We start from the raw sequence: 19533 nt of genomic DNA, 5'->3' as shown, positions 1-19533 counted from the left end.
TAGTATATACACTATTCCTTAGCATCAGTTGAAAGTCAAAGTAAACTTTGTTGTTATTTTGCATGACTGTTTTCCCCAACTATTAATGTTGAGCCCCCCAAATGGGTGTGATATATAACACCCATATGTACCCTATATCCATATGTATATGGATAAATATGCTCATAAAATGGCACATATACTGTTATCTTTATTGGAAAAACTGTAATGAACATGTGCAAGTGAGAACACCATTTATTTCACAACTCGTCTTGGCTTTTTCTAAATCCTAATTACTGATTCATTTATTTTCTGCAGTTTGTTCACTGGATTGTCTTGATTGTCTTGGTTCATGTACAAATGTAACACATTTATTACTATGATGAATAACTTGGTAACTTATTAAAAACTTCTTTTGTCTAGAGGATATTAAAATTCAGAAAATATTGCAAACCATTAGTCATTGTAACAAGCTCTAAATATGATTACAAAATCCATTTTGCAAGTGTTATCTATTGATTTATACTAGAAATCAGTGATAACTATACTATCAGGAGTCAACCAGTGATTATAATACCTATGACTTTTCTAATACTATTTAAAATTATAACCACACACAAAAAGAGCAGGTTGTGGCTATCTAGATTAGGTACAGGAATTATTTATTTAGGCTGGTCTAGTCCTATGTGTTTGATTTGTTTTCTGAAGTTCCAATTCTAGATGGATGTACTATGCATAAAAACCTAACGACTCAGTGTGAGAATTTGTAACATTGTTCCTGTGATATTGGCACTCTGTGGATCAATAATGAAAGCATTAGATTTGGGTTACACAGTTTGAGGGGAGTGCAGGCCCTAATGTAAGATGGAAAGCTTCTAAGCTGACAGTATTGAAAATATAATATAAAGGATTAATTGTATTATAATTCATAGGTTTTGCAGCAACAGTTGACAACTGTTCAATTGTCTACTTTTTTCTGTTGATACCTGACCTATTAAAACTTTTAGAATACCTAGGAGAAAAAAAGCAAACATTAAGTTTGTATAAATAATAGATTTAGACCCTGGGAGCTATATAGAATATTCATGAACTGTGTTTATATTCATGCAACTCCTCTAACACTTTAAATTAACATGTTGTGAATAGAAGATATAAATGTACAAATTTTTCTATTTTATTAATCTCATGTGAGAACCTAAAGATAGAGTGCTATTGTTTATTTTTCCAGGAAGCATTATTTAATCTAATTGTTTGATGATTATTTAAATGTTTTGTGTGTGTGTGTGTGTGTGTGTGTGTGTGTGTGTGTGTATGTGTGTGTTAAGTTTATCCATTCATTCCACAAACATGTATTGACTGCCTAACTCTGTGTAGAGCAATTAGCTAGGTGCTAGAGTTACCCCTGAAGTTCCTTTCATGAAGACTTGGATATTGTCTTTGAATTTATAACAACCAGTTGAGATACAAGCTTGATTATAAAGAGAGTCTTAAGGCAGAGGGAACTTTAGATCCTACAAACAAAAAGTTGTACTCTTTTCTATAAAATCTTATAAACCCAACAAAAATTTACTTTTACTTATTTGTTAATCTTATAAATACTCAAGTATCCTTGTTTAGTGTAGTATTTAAATATGGTCAGCAAACAAACACAAAATTACTTTAACCAAACTTACTTTGAATTAAAAGACAGTTAAAGAGATAAATATCTGAGCTATTGAAACTTGGTATTAGACAACTGAATTATATTCTTTTGTATTATCTTTCAAGGAGCACCTATTATTTCTAATAGTAACCAGATAAATAGTCCAGAGTATCAATGTATTGAGAATGCCATTTCTAAACTGATTTCAGAGACTATAAGTCAGACATAGAGGATTTTCAAGTGTGGTAATTAGGATGTTACCAGGGTTGGTTGGCTTGTGTTGGCAAAATAAAACTGGTTCATAAGTAACATTAATTGTTTTTAAATGAGGACCTAACAAATTGGTCTGGGTCTGGGACAAAAACGATGGTTTAGAATACAGCTAAAATATTAAAATTAGACTTAAAATAGTTTCTGAGTTAATGACTAGATAGATAATCTCCGATGTAAAATTTATTTTCATTAAGAGTTTAATTTATGTCATATTGCATCATGAATTATTTAGACTTTAAGGGAAAGTGACAAGTAGCAGTTATAAGACAAATACAGAGCTGCAAGAAAACAGCTTGTCTTGTTATTGACAACATATTGATTCATAGCACTTTAAACGTGGTGATGTGTCATTTCAATTTGAATAGACCACTTTACCTTTTGCGTTGTCAAACTGAAGCAGCATTACCTAAAAGTGTGTGTCCTTATTCTAGTTTAAGGAGGTTAAAAGTTAAAGGTTAAGGGTTAGCTTAAAAGCATCATCTGCCTAGCTGCTTAACTTTAAACTGATCAATTTAATGAAAATCTGTTTTACAGATGTTGTTTTAATGTATTTGGCAGGATTTAGGCAGCTTTAACATTAGACGTATGCTAGTAAAAATTATTTCTTTATTTGACCAGAACAACACCTTTCCTTTTATGTTTAAGGTAGAAGGCTTGTGGGTTATGGTATTTTGGCAAAGAACCCAGAGGCAGAATGTGTTGATGATCTTCCCATATGGACTCAAAAAAAGAATACCTTTATGTCTATTGCTAACGATGACTGCAAAAACAAACAAAGCTGTATTCACTTTTTGGCGGTGCTATTTTCCTTCGAATTTTTTTTAAATCAATTTTGTCACTGTTAAGAAAATCTTACTTATTTCTTCAAGTGAAAGTCTTTCTTATTTCTTCAAGTGAAATTCTCTGCAGTGTAAGCATGATTAAATTTTGATTTTTCCTCCAGAAATTTTAATGATGAAGTAAAATTGGTCTAGGGTAATAAAACAATAAAATGAAACTGCATATTGCTTGTGATCTTTACTTTTAATGCATGAATGTATATTTAAAGTGAGACTAATAAACATGAAATGTGTAAATAGCTCCAACTGATTTTGCAAGGTAAATATATACATATAGCAGTGGTTTTCAGCTAACCTATTTTAGATTTGATTATGTTCTTCTAATTTCATGCCTTGTATTCTTTACAGATTTTAGTCAATTGATAGTCACGTAATGGGTCCTCATTATTTGTAGGACATATATGAACTAATTAATAAACTGAGGAACATATGAAAGAAATCCCTTTACTTCCAATCTTCATTAAAAAATATGCATTGCAATTTGGTCTACCCCTTAATTGGTCCCCAAAATTTTTTAAACAGTTCAGAAAAAAAGTATAATAAAAACTACTTAGCACTATACATTTAAATGGAGGAAGGATAAGAAAGACGTGTAATGCTTTCAGATTTACAGTTTAGTTTGTTCTTGGCCCAGCATGGCCAAGCCTTTTCTGGCCACCTGATTGGTCCAACCACCATTCTATGCACACAAATACTCTTGCTGCACCTGCACTTCAACTGCTCTTTGAACATTACATATATATTTCTAAGTGAGGTATTCACAGCTTTGCTGCTTCAAAGTTAAAGGCTTAATTGTACTAGCTTTTTAAAAAATCTTCCTGCATCTGCTGGTAGTGAAGCAAAGTGGTCTGAGTTCCATTACGCTGTTTTCATATTTGGATTTCAAATTGGCTTAGAGCAGCAAACAAATCTCCTGTCTCCATGGTGAGCAAAGAAACACACCTGAGATTTAGTCCTAGGTAACTTTTAGTGCAGCATTCCCCCACGGAACATTTTTGGGATTTTCTCAGGGTTAAAAGACTCCTGGCAAAGAACTAAAATCAAGGTGTGGGGATGGGCCACAAAGGAGAATACAAGGGGGCACACTGGGAAAAGTACATGTAAAGGAAATGAAAGCTGGGATAATTAGCTTCTCCTATGTTTTTGTGCCTTAAAACATTTTTTTTTAATTTTTTTAATAGTAAGAAACAATAACCCAATCAGTTTAGAATTAACAGAGTCACAGGTATTTTCATTTCAATAGGCCTGAGTCCAACTTTGCAATTTAAAATCAAATATACCAGATATGTACCATTTCAATTATTGAACTGTCATTGTCCCAGTGTGATGGTAAAAGAGGTCAGGAGATTGTGTGGTACACATTTACATAAAAGTCATTGTGCGAAAGGAAATTGGAATATGTGTGTGTATCTAAGAAACCCAAACAGGTTTTTCTTAATCTTATTCTAGTCATTTGTTTAGATGAAGAAAGCTGTTTTCAGAGATAAACAAAAGTTATTCTTTTCTGTTGCTAAACATTAACCTGAATATGGAAATTTTTGCACTTTTTGTATTAGTTTCAGATTTTTGTTCATTTCAAGGTTGAAATGCAGTGTGAAATTTGATTTCAATTGCAGGATTTGTTTTTAAAAAGTAATCACAATTCAAATTATCCTATTGTATACTCATATAAAAAGACAAGGCAGAGGCTGCAAAAAACAGTTTATATAGTAGAACAGTACCTACTCGAATAAGTAGTAAATACACAGATTAAATAAAGAGGAGTTGGTTAACTAATAGGAACTAATAAGTCACTTGTGTTTTTAGATCAAATGTAATTGGCCAGACCTCTTGGCTACATCTACCTCTGTTTCTAAGCCTGACGTTTGCTGAAGCACAGCCACGTGTTATAACATGGCTACTTCAGCACAAATATGAACTTTTTCACTGCATTCTCATGTTAAGTAATATATTGTATTATGAGCTGAGCACCATTTTTGTAGTGCAACAGAAAATGATTAAAAAAGCTGTCTATTTAAATGCATATAGATGAAGACGGGGGGGAGAGAGAGAGAGAGAGGAAGAGAAGAAGGATAGATATCAATTCCTAGAAAGATTGATATAGAGCAGGCATTAACAACTTATTATATCTGTGTCAGAATAGATGAAATGATTTTAAGTGTATGAAATTATTATCAAACCCAGATAAAGTTTAAAGAAAGCAAAGTAGGGTTATAGAAACTCTCCTGTTTTATTTTCTATATACGTCTTTACCCAATGCTGCCGTCTCCCTATGCATCAGGCACGTACTATAATGCTCTTCTCTGTTTTTCTGAAACCCTTGCTATTCTGTCCCACCTAGATTGTCTCTCCATAGGAATATTTTATGTTGCAGAGTTAACTAATTCCCCACAGAAGACTAGCATTCCTTTAATTAAGGGGAATGAAGCCTTTTTACAAAAGCAGGGTAGTGCATCCTAAGGTGTAAATGACTTGCAAGTCTTTTTCAGAGTGCATTTTTTCAAAGAAACTGCTTAATCTGGAGGAGTTTCTAATTTGGAAGGTAGAGTAATTTTAGGTAGTCAGTATTCCTCCCTAAGAGTTTGCCTCATTCACTTTTTCTGAATACACACACACATATACCACCACCACCACCACCACCAGCATCACCACTACCACCATACCATACCACATCTCAGTCATGCAGTCAACAATCTGGCACCCTCATTTGCTTCAGGGACATGTCAACTTGTACTTTATGATTTACATTACATTTTGGTGTAACATATATTCATTCTATCTCATGTGAAGTACAGGTATGATTTAACCAAAAGTAGTCAATTTCTCATTTGTCACCCATCCTGAGATCTTTTAGGTAATGAAAATAAAGGTGTTGTCTCATAATTAACATACTTTCTCTGTGTTTCCTTGGCTTAAATTTAATTGTCCCTGTCGTTGGAGCTTGTTTTAAAATGCTGAAACATTCAGATGGGTGCTAGGATGCCATGTAGTAATGCAGCCAAAGTCATATGTTAACCAGGCCTCGCGCTGCTGAAAGGGTCTTGGCCCCTGGGTGGAGTGAGGAGGAGCTGGCGTGTGTATAATGACCGTGGTTCTGCTTCCAGAACATCTGGCTTTCCTGAGTTCTGCTGGAAATTCTTTACCAAGTTTGCTTTGAGTCTGAGGCTATGCTCAGGCTGAGTTCAATTAGATGTGGAGATTTGTTCATTATTCAGATAATTCAAGCCTTAAAAGGCGCTTCTCTCTCCTCCTCACCCCCAATTACCAGTATATTCTCAGAAAACATAGGAGGGTATGATTTATTTAAAAAGTGAAGAGCAACCATGGAGGCACAGCCACCTATAATTACCAGGAATCATCTTCAAAGTTTGTTACCCAGTGTGGTGACTGGTATCAAGGACCAAAGTTCTATTTGCAGAATACCCAAGTGATATCCCAATTTTTACTTCCCCTAAATACAGAAGCATTTATTGAACACTTATTGTGTTCCAGGTTTTGAAATGTCTGTGTATGGCAGTTGTGTTCCATTAATGTAGGGGAATTTAAGCTGTCTTCATAAGTACTACTCAGAAACAGAGTTTCCAAGGTGATGCTTTCTAACTCACTCTGCTCTCCAAAATGATGTGTTAGATTGGTGGTTAGATGTCAGGGACATTAATAAAATTTGGAGTTAAATTCATAGACCTAGTTACCAAATGTTTTTGTGTTCTTTTTCAATAATAGTCAAACGGCTGCATGCGACCGGTCTTTTGAGTCATCGTTACATGTAGTATAATGTCATTTGTATGTCTTGGCTTTGTCTTATTGTCCTATTGGATAGCTACTGCTCAGTTTGAGACAAGGATTAGAGTAGAAATTTGAAGACAGGATAGAGCTTTTTTGTTAGCCGAAGCATTTATATTGTTTTCAAACATGAGGAGGATGATGCTACTAATGCATTGCATAGAACATGAAGAAGATGAAAGACTGAGGTGGAAGAATCACCTGAGCCCAGGAGGTCAAGGCTGCAGTGGCTATGAGCGTGCTCTGTACTCTGACCTGGGCAATAGAGTGAGACTCCAACTCAAAAAAAAAAAAAAAAAGAAAGAAAAGAAAATGAAAAAGAAAACCACTTAATAAAGAATGTAAAATGTGTCAAATTACAACTTCTGTTAACCCTGTCAACCCCTTTAAATAACCAGGACACCTATGTATTATGACTCTTGGAGAATCTCTGTAAATTTGGTTTACAATAAGGTCAGTGAGAGTTCTGCTTAAAGATACATTATTGTAATAACCAGTTACACTGTTATTATCACAGTAATGACAGCTGTGTGTGGCAGCATTTTATTTCACTTGGTTTTATAACCTTTTATTAATATTTTGTTTTTCTTATTTTTAGGGAAAAGGACTTTTATAGTCTTGAACTTACATATATTAAATATGCATATGTAAATATAAAAGTGTATGAAGACCATATTCTTTTCATTCAGATTTTCCTACAGCCTTTATGGCACTGGAAGCATTAGCATGGAATACACATTTGCCTCTCTTGTTGCTTAAGGAATAAGTGTTAGGTCTATGTTTTGAAGGAGTAGTTGCAGAGGAAGGTTAAGGTGGAAGAATTATTTCTCTTGGATGTCTGCTGATAAAATTATTGGAATACAGGGCTGAGGGTGACAAAAATGATAAATCTAACTGTATCAGTTAACTTCAGTTTTGGAGGAAAGCTTTTAAAGTTTTAAAATATTGATTTTTAGTCTGTGATTATGCATCCTGTGACAAGAAGAGCCTCATTTATAGACAGAGTTGGCAAGTGACTGTCCATATATGACTTATGGAATATTGGGGAAAATTTTACCAAAATATTCCTACTTCTGATGCCACATATTCTATCAGCAGTGAAACTATATTAATAATTGATTTATCTATGTATTGCCTTTTACAGTGGCACTACTTTTTGGAGAGAACATATACTGACACAACCATATAAGTTAAACCCTTTGTGTACACTGCCTCATTTATTCTTTTCAATAGTTGTGTGTTATTATTCCTGTTTTGACATATGAGAAAACTGAGATTTAGAGAAAAACACCTTGCCCGAGTCCTTACAGAGAGTAAGAGATTGTGCTGGAATTCTAACTTTGTCCTCTTTTCAGCCCATGCCCTAGCCTACATTAATGAGGCTTTGTTAATTAGAAAACATTTTATATTTGGTGGTAGGAAGAGCAAGGTGTGGAAAAGGAGAAAGGCTGGGCACCTCAGAAGCAAAATTTACAATTTTGTCTTGGACTTAATCATCTTGCAGCCCACCTTCACTCTTTCAAGCCAGCAGGTTTCCTTAAAGATACTGCAGATGCAATAAGAGCTGGCCAATAGGTTTGTGCACATAAATGCAGTCTACTGGAATGATGAACTTAAACACACTGGGTTAACTGTGAGCTGGAAGGAGGAATTGTTGGTTAAAATTGTTACCTGCATATATCTTGGGATAGCAGAATTTCTCCACTTAAAAACATTTCCTTTTACTGGCATGTTTAGGTATTTGGTATATTAAATAGGAAAGACTAATAGAATATTTATCACGTCTAGTGCTTGAGCTCTCACTGCTTGCAAGTTAAGCACCTTTGGAAGCTGCATTAATTCATTCAGGTCACCAGGGTACCTCCGCAGTAATGTACTAAATGGTACCCCGCTGACCTGAAAGAGGGAATATGCCTCCCTAAGCATTTAACTTACTACACAGGAGCAACTGAAGCACAGTCTACTCACTGCCTGCACCCCAAGTCTCTTTTTTCTGGTATTCTTATAACTACTGGAAAGAGTCCTATTCATTTGCTCCTTAGAATTAAAAAAAAATCATCACATTTTGAATTGTTATGATTAGTTTTTACTGTTATCTTTCACTTCTTACTTTGATCCACTTTAGTTACAAGATTCTAGGGATTTTCTTTCCAACGTATGTTACTAACACATGTCTTTCCCCTCTCTCTCCTTCTCAACATTTTGCCAGTGATTTCAATGTAAAGCCCAGAGTTTTCTTAGAGTTATTTACACTGACTGAACTTAAAGCTGCTTGGAGAAATCTTGCCTCCTTGCATCTGGCTACCCAATCCTGCAAAAATTGTCAGTCGTTGGCATTGGCTGGAGTTGACCATATGTATTAATGGAATGTTCTTTTACTGGAAAGTAAGAGTAGTCTTCGTTTTGACATGACAGAATTGTTAACATCGTAGAAACCCCCAATAACTGTAGCTGGTGTGTGTAAAGCATGTAAGGACATTTTGATAACTATTATATGCGGCATTTTTCAAAGACTGAAAATATTCTAACTATCCATTTGGCAGGCCTGAGAATAACACTAGCATATGTCCTTAGGGCCTAAAATCATTCATTGTTCAATTGCTGGAAATCAGGTAGCAAGTTTAATTGCTGGCACCTCTGAAAGAGAGTCAATTTACAAGACATCTCCCTTTATCTCAACATATATTCAACACTTACCACTGAGTAACAGAGTAGGTGGCATCAGTGATGAAAGAGAGAGAAAATAAATCCCAATTTTTACACCAAATAAATAGTATTTTTTTTTTTTGGAAAAGATCAACATGCTAAAATGTGAATTATGCAAAATGAGATTATGCCTTGTAGAACTGATTTCATTTGTTGAATTTATTTCACCCAATAAAGGGGAAAACCTCTCTTTTATTCACTGTGTGATGTTAAATATCACTATTTTTTAAATAGAAGCTGCTTACTGTGTTTTGAGAAATAATTTGGTTAAAAGCAAGTTTTGGTTTGTTGTTTTTCAGTTTATTATGATTTTTATTAGAAAATGTAAATAATTTTCAAAACGCCACACATTTGGATGGAGTAACAGTACCAAATTTTTCCATTACAAGTGTTTCCTAAGAAGATACTCCACAGCTTTCTAACTGAATTCATTAAAAATAGATGCAAAGGGAATTTATAGACAATTTTTTTTTCAGAGAAAAACAGTTTTTGGCTTTTTAACTTCCCTAAATATTAGAAAAACTAAGATGGGATTTTTAAAGAAATATTTAGTTTTTAAAACATCCATTTTTAACATTTGAGTAGAAGTGTTATCTTTAAGTCACAAATGAGAAAATATCTTTCTAATTATACAGTTGCTCAAATTTGTCAACATTTATTTAAGTATGTGTTTCAAAACAGACTGTCAGTATAATATTTACTTATAAATTCCTGTTTCATAAACCAGGTCACATTATTCCTTCCTGTGGAACTATGGCTATTCCTTTAATTACAGAAGCTTGATAATTTATTGGCAAACCATTGATACAGAATAAGTACATTGAAATCAAATCATATATGTGTATATATATATATATATGTACATACATGTACACACACAGTTTTTCAAAAGGTGAGCAATTTAATTCTTTCAATGGATGGAGAATATGGATCTATTCAGATCACATGTGTTAGGTGATTAACAGGACCAAATTGGTACCTAAATGATGTTTTCCATATATATCCAAGGATATCTATTATGTTTATTTTGCTCAAACCTCAGAACAAATTGCACTCACAAGTGTGTTTATGAGTGTGTATGAGAGACAGAAAAAGAAGAGTGAAAATGCAGCATATAAAAATGTATTAAATAATTGATGAAGATTATAGGTTAATCATTAATGTCCCTTATTTTGTTTTAAAGTAGATCACAGAACTCTCTTCCTGCACATTGTAAGTGTTCTCAGTTCCTAGAGATAATAAAGCTTTGATGATGTTGTGCAAGACTCGTCAACAAGCACTGAAATCAGTTCTGTATGTACACATGACTAATCAAAGGTTCAGGGAACAGGATATGATGTGGAAAAAGTGATAGGTTCTCCAAAAAGTAAATGGCCTCACTAATTGTGGAGCACATTAAGCCTTTTTTTCCCTACAAAAAACAAGCCTTGCTCCCAACCTTGGATTAGGCATTCCTTTGCAAAGTCTTTAGCACTAAGTCTTTTTTATTTTTATTTTTACAGTTTTATTTTATTTTAATTTATTTTAAAGATGTGGCATACAATACAAGTCAGGATTGGGTATACAAGTGGTAATTGCACAGGTAAAGTTTGGGACTCCCTTTAGTCCTCCTCACTTCGCCTGGTTTGAGATCAGGTACTCTTATGTGCTCCACCCTCAGCCCTCGACAGTTTCCTACTACTGCCAATCCCTTCCTTATAGTATTATGATAAGTATTCAGGGTCCACTTATGAATGAAAGCATGTGGCTTCTTTAAAAAGCACTTTTTAAAAGCGAAACTTTTCTCAAATGAATGTCTACCTAATTACTACACTATTTTTAAAATTTTATTTTATTTTCAAACTGTGGCATACAAGTCAGGATTGTGACATAAGTGGTTTAGGTACAGGTGAAGTTTTGAGTCTCCCATTTGTCCTCACTTCACCTGGATTAGGATCAGTCACCCTTATTGATATTATGTACAGTACTCTTATTTTTTTCTTTGGTCTTAAGGTAACAATATATACTACAGGAATCTTAGACTCAGAAGTATCCCTGAAATTCAAGGAGTTAGGTAACCTGAGCAAATATCTTCTTAAATTAACTATCAGAGATCCATAGTAGGAAAATGATGGCATAAGACCATCTCAATATTTAAGCATATAACTATATAGGAAAATGTGACTAAAATTTTCAAAAAAAGTTTCTATATTAGAAAGGGAGGTAACTAAAGTTATATGCTACAAAACCCCATATTGTTAGTGGAAGGAGTGTTTAGACCATTGTCTTCTGCTTTGCTGCTGCTTCTTTCTCTTGTTTGTAACAACTTTATTGAGATATAATTCATATGCCAGGCAATTCATCCATTTAAAGTATACAATCCAATGGTTTTTAGAATTTTCACAGAATTATGCAACTGTCACCACTATCCATTTTAGAATATTTTAATCATCCCCAAAAAGAAATCCTGTACCATTTTTGCTGCCCACCTCCATTCCCAATCCTTTCTCCCCTGGCCTTAGTCAATCGCTAATTGCTTCCTGTCTCTGCAGATTTGCCTGTTCTGGACATTTCACACAGACAGAATCATAGTGTATGGGGTCCTTTGTGACTGGCTTCTTTCAGTTTGCATAATATTTTCATGGTTCATCCGCTCTGCAGCATATATCAGCACTTCATTCCACTTTATTACTGAATTTCCACTCTACATGTAGAGTACATTTTATTTCTTCCCCATCAGGGGAATGAGCATTTGGGTTGTTTCGACTTTTTGGCTATTATGGATAATGATGCTATGAATATTTGTATACAAAGTTTTGTGTGAATATTTGTATACATCTTTCATATAGACCTACCCACAGAATTGCAGGATCGACAATCACTAATATTAACTGGATTCTCATTCCTGAAAGAATTCTTATTTTTTTACATGGTCAGCTTCTTCTATTTTTCTTTTTTAAAAAATACTTCAGATTTTTACCACTCTCTCAGTGCCTCTTATTCATCTTTTATTCCTCTCTGGCTGACTAACTCAGTAAGAAAATTGTTACTAACATTTATTGAGCACTGATTTGATATCAAGATAATATCCTAAGTTCTTCATATATATTAACTCATTTAATTCTCGTGGTAACCCTATTGGATAGATACTGTTATTATGACCATCTTGAAGACGAGGCAACTAGGGCACTGAAAACTTCATTAATTTATCCAAGGTTACATAGCTGGTAACAGTGATGCCTGAGTTGGAATTTGAACTGAGACTATCTGATTGCAGCACCCACGGTGTTAAATAGGAAACTTTACCACAGTGAAGATGCTACAACGAGAGGGAATACCTGGAAGGGGAGGAACTGTTTGTGACAGAAGGGGATGAAAATACAGGACAATTGTAATAGTTGACTTTTGAGAAGAACATATATCCCCTGAGACAGGAAGAAAAGAAGTAATGATCTTACAGATAGAGATTTAGAGACCTTAAGGAGAGGAGGAGCAAGGGATGGCAAATTAGAAAACTCACTCATAACAGTATACAGGATTTAATGCATCTAAAAGTCTGGATGTAAATTGTTTATTTGATTCCTACTATGCTTTTTGAAAAACATCCATGAACTGAATTCCCCATATTTGTAGGAGAGAAAAGCTGGCATATTTATGACAGCTTGAATCTACTGAAGTACATTTTGTTAGACTGATGTTCTAGTAATACACAAATGCTTATTTGTCCTCATTGATTAAAAATGCCCTGTGCTGGACCCGAAGTTGGGTAAGACAGATACAAAGGGGATAGGATATAATTCCTGTCCTCAAGAAGCTCACCAGTTTTTACAAGCAAATAAATACTTTTTCTCTGTGTATTATTTTACCTTGTGGATTGTTACTCTTCACAGCCTTCCTGAATTCTGGAAGTTTACTCAAACCTCAGAGCAAAGTTTGTAGTATTTACTTCACGTGTCATCTAGAAAATTAATATTTAGGTTTCCTGGGTATTTGGGGGAAAATCAGATATCTGCCTTGCAGAATATTGATAAAGAGTGGCTGTGTTTTCACTCCAGTCAAAATGTCTCATTGTTGAAATATAATGTATAGTAACAGTATAACTGAAGTCTTCTCTCTTTTTTGCCTTCGCCTCTCCACCTGTGTGATGTTTGTGAGTGTAAGATTTTTATGTTTTCATAATGTAAAAATATGGATAAACTGAAGTATGTCTTGGTGCTTTTCTTGTTAGCTAGGAAGATTTTTTATAGGTATAAAACCATAGATATACCTATTTCTCATATCTAACATAATAATCAGTGTAAAATAGTCTTAATATCCTATCTATAGCTGTTTCAGGCATAATCTTATTTGTTTCAAGCAATTATTGTGTTTCTTGAAGTTAATTTTCAGAGACCTCTGGTCTTCAAACGGTTCACTGACATGGGTATGGTAAGATCAGGTGTTGGATTCCCAATGTTCCTACTGTTAGAACATTATCATTGCATAATTTCTTCTCTCCATTTTACTGTGAAAATGAGTTAAGGGAAAATTGCACACACAAAAATATAAGCTCCCATATTATCTCATGCTAAAATATTCTCTGAAGCTACTTTCTTGAGTCTGAAATACGGTGAAACTGAAAGACTGCCTGTTCTGCATTTACATTTATGAACACTTGATGATCTTAATAACCTTAATGAGGTGGGTGTCAATTTCTGATACCTGTCCATTATTAATATATTGGGGATAGAGAGTGGTGGGAAGATGTAGGGTAGTGTCTCACAGAAAGATAGAAAGACATCTATCTATATCTCTCCGTAACTCAAAAAAAGTTTGCAATAAGAAAGTTATTCTTGTATTTTGAAGTTGCCACTGCTGTTGTAATTGTTATACCATATATATCTGTGTTCTCAAAAGCTTATCAGTCGATAAAAAAGTAATGTTCATGAACTTTTTCATACATGAGACAAAATTGGCCTTTGACTTAGTTATTGCCAAGTCTATCAGCAAAACCTTATGCAAACTTCTTAGAGACTCTTCTTAGTGCTGCTTCTGATTGCTGCTATAAACCATGATGTTCCATAAACCAGACTTCAAATTCTAAAATAAAAAGAAAGAAAGAAAAAAAGAAAAGACGCCTTCTCTCTTAAGGTGTTCAATTGACTTTCTCAATCTTTATGTGGTTTTTGGCAAGCATTTCTGTACCTTAGTTAATTTATTAGTAAATGGAGAAAAAAACACTCCACTGAATTCTGTAGCTCTTAATTGAGGTACAAAAATAGCTTTGAAAAAAGTATTCCGAGATGAAAGCTTTTCTTATATGTGGAAAATATTACTTATGTCTTGTCAGCACATACACTATATTGGCATTGCGTTTTGTACTTGGAGATAACTTCTGCTTTTTTATTATTGGTAAGATTCTTTATTTTTTAATTTCTATAAGTGTACTTGATTACACTGTTGTATCTAGGACTTGTCATTCCTGAAAAGCTTTTCTTAACTTTATCTCTCCAATTGGTCTTCAATTGAAATTTGCTTTGAAGAGGAATGTAGCCATACTCATCAACTTGAAAAGGAGTGAATATAGCTCATAGAAAATAACTATTTGTGTATCCTTTTATGTGCTTTAACTTCAATATCCATTCTTTCTTAGAAGTTTGCCCACAGAAAAGAGATGGTGTACTACACTTTTAAATACCAGTTTTCAATCCTGCCAAGTGTGACTTTGCAAATGAGTTGTAGTAAGTGGAGCGCACAGCTGAAAAATGAATGCTTAAAGCTTCTATATCTGGCATTACTTTTCTTTTTGCCTTTGAGATGGCACAACAATCTTTTCATCTAGAAAGTGGGTTCTGAGTTGCCATTGGAATTAGAAAATGAGAATTAAGTTAATGGTCTTTGAGATCTAGTCTAAACTTAATCACTTTTGTGGTTCTTAGAGCTGAATTTGCTGAGCTTTAACAAGTTTCTCATCTTAAATTGCTTATGTAGTTACATATTTATCAAGTTGCTTGTTTTGTTTAATCTATGAATATATGTTTATGTGTTTTTCTTATAAACAAGGAAGCAAGATAATATCAGAAATAACTGAACTACATCTTTTAATCTCCCCTTTTCTTTTTTACTAATTTGATTACTCATTTCATTTATTTGTTCATTGAGAGCCCATTCTGTCAGATACTGTGATAGGAAGTGAGGATACAGTGTCAAGCAAGATGGACACAGGCTTTGCTCTGGTAGAGTTTGTGGTAGCAGAAGAGACAAACATTAAACATATATAATCACATATTGAACAGAAAAATGGTTACTTACTATTGCAAATAAGCAATATACTTTTGATTTGGAACTTTTATTTATGTCATTAGTGCCTTGGGATTTGTATAAATCAAACTCTTCCTCTAATATTGGAGGAAAGTGAAGAGTTTGAATGAAATCCTGTTTTGAGGTATTTAGAGAAATAACTATGGGGTGAAATGAATTGACTTCACTGATATTGGCTATCATGCATGAAACGAAACATACAAAACAAAAACATTTACTACTAAGGTTTTGTTTTGCTTTTTTTTTGTTTTATCAGGGAGCAAGCACTTTCAAATTTTTTAGGAGTCATGAAATGTTGAAGTGAAAAAGGCTTCTAAAGATGGCTGTATATCCAGTTGGCTGATTTGTATGCAATATAATATAGAAGGTTGAAAGGGATGGAGCTGTTAGACTCTGTTGCAATTTTTAAAACATATTGATTCCAAGGCCACAAACTCTGTGGCTGCATCCCAGATTTATTTATTTATTTATTTATTTATAAAGCAGGATTTAGTGAAAGGACAGAAAAACTCCCACAGTGGGGGGGAACCCAAAGGCATTGCCTTGATATCTTTCTTTATATATGTGATTATGATAATCAGCCAGATTTGGGGACCACTGGACTAGAAGATTTTAAAGGTCACTTGTAGATCTAAAAACTCCATGAGAAGATAGTGAACATGGTGATGGTAAGAATCTCAGCTCCATTAGCATCTGTTCCTCTCATGTTCAGAGGAGAGAAACTATATCTTCTGCTCTCGTGCGTGAATGCCCTCCTGTCGTAGGCTATGATTTTATTAGGGTTTGCTGATGATGCATACTTTGACAAGTAAGTCATGGAAGGCATCACCCTCTGTCTTGTGCATTGCTTTGCCTCTCAGGACAAGAGTCTAGCATGTTTTGATATACAAAAAATCCAATTTCAGTAGGAAAAATGACAAACCCTTACACAGAAATTTTTCTGTACAAGACAGTCATTCTTTTGCCCAAGGTCTGGCACTTTAGTGAACTGTTGGGCAAATAAACTACTTTCTGAGTCTAAAGGTTGGTTAAAAAAAAACAAAAACAAAACATAAAACCCCTGCCCTCTGGGTTAAAGTTTGTAGGAATATCTTTTTGGTAAGTTTTTGGAATCATGCCTTGCGTCATCATGGTAGCAGAAATCTACTTCCTTTGTACTTGAAGATATCCCCGGGCAGCTGATATATAGCCTATTTTCTGAACAGGAATCTTATGGGTCTCAGGAGAGCCAACTTCTACAGGCCCGCTGGGTTGCATGCTCATTTGTAACTCACTATAATGATGCTGCAATTTCTCATGTTCTTGCTGTTCTTGGAAGGCAGATTCTGAGGTTTGTTTTGGAGTTTTACCTCATAACAGCATATATTTTCTCTTTCTGTATGTAGACATGGATATAAACATGTGTATGGTTATGTGAGGGTGTGTGTGTATGTGCAGATATCGATGTGTGTGCAATATATGTATATCTCTTTATCCTGTTTATGAAAAAAGAAATATGTATTATATGTTCTATAATTTGATAATTTTCTTTTAATGATATCCTGTACTTCTCTCCCAAAGATGCTAATATAAATACACTGAGAGCCACATTGGCAATTAACACTAAAAAAGAAGCAAATAAATACAGTGCCCAGTCCCTTGAACAAGAGAATCTACATTGTCATAATATTTTGCTCTAGAAAAGTTGTAATTAATTACTTGCAAGTTAAAAAAAATCTTTGTTTTATAAAGAAGTACCTCTTCTATAGATCAGTTCTGTACTGGCTGCAAGAGCTATGTTTTTAATCTGCTGGAAAATGCCAAACTGTATTGGAGTCCCACTGGCAATATAACCTATGTTCCACAAAAAACCCAAACAAAACAAGTTCTCTCCTTACAGAATGAAACAAGTTGGATTAGCAAAACAGCTGGGTTATTTGATTTTAAAAAGTCAAATCAATTATTTCAAGATTTCTGTAATTTGATAAGTTTGAACACTTACTGATCATTACCAACTGATACATATAGACCGGTGAAGGATAGACGTTTCTTGCCCTGCCTTGGACATACCCTGAGCATTTTGGTATTTTAGGATAATGTTCAGTAAGCATATTTAAGTGTACTCTAAACCTTTTGAGGTTTGTGCTTAAGGAAAAAGCATAGTACAATATTGTATGTTTGTGTGACCTAAAGCATTTTGCTCTGCTATTACAGACATATCTTCTTCCTATGCCAGTACAAATGCAAGGACATTTCATAGTCATAATCTGTTAATACCAGTTAGTAGTGTCACAAATTAAAGCATTAGTGGATTTGTGTTGCTTGAGGAAGCAACTGATATAAAATACCAGGAGGTTAAAGAAGTGAGGCAGTTCATTGTAACATAATTCTATATACCATGCAAAGTCTCCAGGCTTTGAGTGTGCCTTCATAAAAACCTCACATGAATAGTTCATTATTCAAAAAATATCTCATTACAATACATTAGTCCCAATACATTTTTGAAGAAAATCTTTTTGGAAATTAGGAGACAGCAAAAATCAAAAGAGGATATCCTTTTTTCCTAAGAAAAAGATTTTACTGCTTTGTTAAAATGTAAATTTGTAGTTACAGACAAAAAAAAAAAATCTTCCCAGAATTTAAATAAATGGGGCTGTACCTAAATAAAAAGTTAATCGTGATTTTCAAAATATATTTTTACTGGAAGCATTAATAATCCTTTGTCAGAGATTTTGACCATATCATTAATGGCGCATAACTATTTTGTCAAGAGGGCTGTAACTTGGGAATTATAATGTAAATTATGAAAGAAATATTAGATTAAATATCTGTTTTCATTTTAGTAGTGGTTTGAGAGAGTAAAGCATTTATTACTGTTATATATTTTGTATTTACCTACACATTTAAATGATTTTTTTGATATTTCCCCTTTTTGGCCTTTTTGGGATATATTCTGAGAGAAAGTTATAAGGAATAACAATTATAGAGAATGAGAACCCATGGTTAAAATTATATGCACATTGAACTACAATGAAAGTATTAAATGTACTTCATCCCATTTGTAAAATATCTTCCTTGACTATGAAAGGGCAATATTTTCCCAATTATATCTGCTTTAGCCTGCAAATGGATTACCTTATAAAAACTCTTATAAAGCAAAGAGTCCAAAAATAATTGAAAATGTGAGGACAGATAAGTTGGGCACATAAAAGCCCTGAGCAAATTTCTCTCAATAGAGTATTCACAGAACAACAACAAAAAAAGAAGTTTATCTTAACTCCTGCTCAGGTTCAGATGAACATTTTAATGCTCAGCATCATGATGCTTCTGAATGACAGGAAGTGCCTACTGCATAATTTCTACCTCACTTCTTTAGCGTTTGAAAGATTACATTTTGACTGTCCCCAATATTAATAACCAGATTTGATCTTAGACCTGCCCAAGGTCAAGCACACTAGCCAGGTTGGCCTGTTTGTCTGTGTGCATAAACTGTGACATCTACTCAGACTGACAGGTAGAGAGGATGAGGGGGTGAGACAAGGGTGTTTAACCTTCAGACCACCAAAAGGAGCCTCTTCCTGCTGGGAACAAAGAGCCTTAGGGGCTGAGGTCACTAATTTTTTTTTTCTTGTCTTTTCTACTGCTCAATATTTTCATAGAAGATGATGCACTGTTGAAGGAATACATTTCAGGAGAGGTAACTTATTTAATTCATCTAAATAAAAACATAGTAATAAACATTTGCATTATTGTTCAGAACTTTTATCCGGATTTATCAGTGCTTTATATGGATTGATTTCTGCATGGCTGTTCCTTTCTTTAGGTAAGTGTCTCCATCAGCTATCCTAGAGTGAGGTATCATTATTCCGAAAATGTCCCCAGTTTTGCAAGAGAATGACAAAGAAGCTGTAGGGCCTGAAGCAATACATATTTTAGAAACCAGCTAAAACAACTTTTGAAACTCCACAACTCATAGATTTCTGCCATATAACATATTCAATAAACTAACATTTTTAAAAATCTTGCCTCTTTCTGGGTGAAAACTCCTAAGAA

General features: G+C 34.1%; 1 protein-coding gene across 1 annotated transcript in view; it reads left to right on the top strand.

Annotated features, from left to right (window-relative positions):
• ZFHX4 (zinc finger homeobox 4) overlaps positions 1–19533 on the top strand; it is a 173901-nt gene that overhangs the window by 14900 nt on the left and 139468 nt on the right.

Source organism: Carlito syrichta, unplaced genomic scaffold (genome assembly GCF_000164805.1).
Source record: "Carlito syrichta isolate Samal-C Ts95f unplaced genomic scaffold, Tarsius_syrichta-2.0.1 Scaffold310050, whole genome shotgun sequence".
NCBI classification, from domain to species: Eukaryota; Metazoa; Chordata; class Mammalia; order Primates; family Tarsiidae; genus Carlito; species Carlito syrichta.
This window is presented reverse-complemented; position numbering and strand designations above follow the sequence as displayed.